Source organism: Daucus carota, chromosome 6 (assembly GCF_001625215.2).
Source record: "Daucus carota subsp. sativus chromosome 6, DH1 v3.0, whole genome shotgun sequence".
Classification (NCBI taxonomy): Eukaryota; Viridiplantae; Streptophyta; class Magnoliopsida; order Apiales; family Apiaceae; genus Daucus; species Daucus carota.
This window is the reverse complement of record NC_030386.2, coordinates 13,827,573-13,831,101: the sequence shown is the minus strand read 5'-3', so window position 1 is coordinate 13,831,101 and position 3,529 is coordinate 13,827,573. Positions and strand designations below refer to the sequence as shown.

Below are 3,529 nucleotides of genomic sequence, written 5' to 3'. Positions count from 1 at the left end.
CCACTTATTTATATAGCTAGTTTTTAAACGCTATCCAAGTAGAAACTTTATAAAAATTATTAATATTTTTAAAAAATACTAATATAATTAATTTTCTGCGTTTTTTTACACATGCAATTTGGGAAAATTCACAAATTATTTAAAAAACATACTTGCTCCTTATTTCAATAAAAATAAAATTACTTAATTACTGACGAACTTATTTGCGGACAACTGAATCCAATTCCAAATAAACAGATATTAAACATAAAACATGAAATCCTCCGTCACTCAATATTTGTCAATTCAAAAAACTACTCTACATAAACTACAATTTCTAATAAAACATAAAAACTAATGCGTGAGCCACTTGTCCTTGAGAAAATTACAATTTCTAATAAAACACAAAAATACTACTTGAGCAGCTTGTCCTTGAGAAATCGCTTATACAAGTAACCTGCCCAATTAATCTGAAAGGCCGCCATTTTATTCAGAGGGTACGTCTTCAATCTCATAGAATATGTAAACTGTACAAAAAAAAAAAAACCATTAAGATAGCATGATTGGTATAGTACACTTGTTGAACTCTTAACTTTTTAATTAGAAAAATTAGAAATACTTACATTAACATCAATTTTTGTTTCATTGCTACACATTATAACTTCAATAAAACATCCCACAAAATAGCCACAATATATGCCATAAGTCGAAACTTGTTGCTTAGGTCACTAGAATACAAATCAGAGCAAATGATTAAAAATATAAAAACTAGATACTGTTATATATGTTCTTAAGTGTGTGTTCTCTGTTAGTGTGATCTAGCTATTTTACTTGGCATATGAGTTGGTTTCATAAAAATTGCGGGAAGGGCTGTGTTTTATCTGCTTAAGTATGTAATTAATAATCCAGTATCTCCAAGATGATCCTAGATGATGGAAGGGTTTAATATCCCAAAACTATAATATAAATGAGAGCATAATTAAAAATGTACTATGTGTAACACTTGATAGTAATATACTGAAATTAGAAATCATAAGGTGACATATATTTAGTTTTTTGGCTGTGATTTATGATTAAAATTGAGAAGAGCACTAAATTCAACTTTGCTTAACTAAGATTATGTTGGAAGAAAAAGAAAACAGATCATCACCAGTACATTCATCCATTTGAAACTATTAAATGTTGTCCAATTGTACTTCTTCCCATCCCATTATGAGTCCGAAAAGTCCTCATAGTACAACAAAAAAATTACAAGTGACATATTACTATTTAATCTGTGTTTTCCGTAAACATATATAAAAAGAGTGAATATAATCTTACGTTTCAATAAGAACTTTCACACCCTTGTATGCAGCATTAGTTGCCCGAGCAGGATCCATTAAATAGATGACTTCTATTTTTTTTATTAATGGCAGTCAGGATCCTTCTGTTTAGTAAGCTAAATAAATCTGAATTACGTTTAAGTAAAGCTTACTCAGTTATTAAATAATAACATTAGACCAGTGACCTCTTACTTTAATATCTGTCCTGCAACATGTGATGCTTAACTGATGTATTTTATGTTTAATTTCAGAAACGCAATGAAAGGAAGGTTGAAAGTGAAAGAAGGTATAATATATATCAGGGCCGCAGCATTGACTTGTTAGCAGATACACTATAATATATATGCCTATCAATAGGTTTGAAAACTCAATTTAACAAGTATTATAAGTAGCCTTAGACTTGTGTATCAGACAGAGGGATCTAACTCAAAATGATTAATACAGCCCCTAACAACATATTCAGGACAAATATTCTGAAATCCTCAGGTCCCTTGAAATATATTTTATTATCATTTAAAAGAAATGCATCACCCTCTCATTCTCATACGCTCACAGTACAGTGCATCATCACTGCTCTGTTTTTCCTCTGTTTCAGGAGCAAGATGGCTGATGTTCCAGCTCAGAGTTTAATCTTAGAGACTTTCCAGGGAACAACAGTAGATTTAGCAAGCCGACTATGAATTAGTCTTAAAGAGACTGACAAGTTACAGGTCTAGTCAAGAAAAACTCAAGACAACAATAAATAATCTTGAGCGGAAACTTACAGTATCTGACTATGAATGGCAACCAGTAATGAACTTACAGTATCAGTAAGAATATCACTAACTATGTAATTATATATAATTATATATTATTGCATAATTATATATTATTATATATATAATTATAAAGTAAAAATGTTGGGACCAAATAAAAATATTACTTTATGGAGTTTATTACTTTATCGAGAGTAAAATTACACTAACCATATTATGTTGAGATCATAGAAAAATATTATTTCAGTGAGTTTATTAACTTCATCATTTGTTTAATTGAATTTTTTTGGTTTATTATCTTAGTTATTGGTGCGAGCTTCTCTATCAAAAGTATAAACTACTGAACTAACAATGGTTATCTACCTGTTACGACTTGTACTTAATTTGATGGAACACTCATTTTAGAACAGGAAGAATTCTACGCGAACTGTGACACGAAAAGAAAGGAATGTTTATGGAGCAAGTGTGCAACGGCAAGATACATTTAAAATGCTACTTGAGCCAATATTACTAAAAAAGTTACCCTGATTTACTTGAACTATCACCTCTCTCACTCTCATCTATTTTCAGCTTCCAGTGTTCCTCTGGAAACACTCATGAATGTGCCACTGTGACAATTAGCACCATCTTGGTATTACTGACATGTTCCAAACTTTGCCGGTCTAGCATTCTAACCATATACAAATTATATCCCCCTTCTCTGGGCTAACCACTGAAGGCTGGTTATTTGTCTACTAACCAAACATAACACACCTATATAGATACAAATAAACTAGACCAATTGGAGACCCCATGTATATACACCTAAAAACAATAATCACAAATCAAATTCACATAAATCAAAACCTTAAAACCTAAAAACCAAACAGGTAGAGAGAACCTAATCAAAACTATAAATCACAATCAAATTAATCATAGTAGAAACCCCTTCAATATACAGACACAACTCGGAGTTAGAACAATACCTTTGGTGAAGAAATTCCGAATTATTCCGTTCAGCAAGCAGCAAGGAGGCGTGAAATCAGTCTGCCCTTTTCCCTGGTCACAGAGGAGGACGATGAGTTGATCGGTGGTTACCGATTGAATTAGGCTAATTCCTTTTCAGTTTTTAGTGTAAAAAATATAAGTTTAATCGTAAAGATAATAACTTAATACTAGCTTAAAACCTGTGCACGGATGGTTATAATTATAATTTTTATTAATTTATCGTATATATCTTAGATTTAATTAATTAATCCATATGGATGATTGAGCGGAGAAAAATATGTTTCGTTCTTAAATTTTTCACTATTTAAAAAAAATAATCAAACACCCCTAATATTAATCTTGTCATTGAGCTGATATCAAATGAGCCCTTTACTTAAGATATGTATACTTGTATAGCACTTGTGGACCCGCTATTATAGTTCCAGAACATTACGTAAAATATGTATACTTCTATAGCACTTGTGGACATAATATTATAGTTTACAC

At 30.9% G+C, this 3,529-nt stretch overlaps 1 long non-coding RNA gene across 1 annotated transcript; it reads right to left on the bottom strand.

Moving 5' to 3' along the window:
* Positions 1 to 223: 223 nt before the first annotated feature.
* Positions 224 to 3,171, bottom strand: LOC108225542 (uncharacterized). The gene is made up of 2 exons (XR_001807622.2): positions 3,022 to 3,171; positions 224 to 506 (listed from the first exon to the last, which is right to left on the bottom strand). It is a non-coding gene; the product is annotated as an uncharacterized LOC108225542 (long non-coding RNA).
* Positions 3,172 to 3,529: the final 358 nt, after the last annotated feature.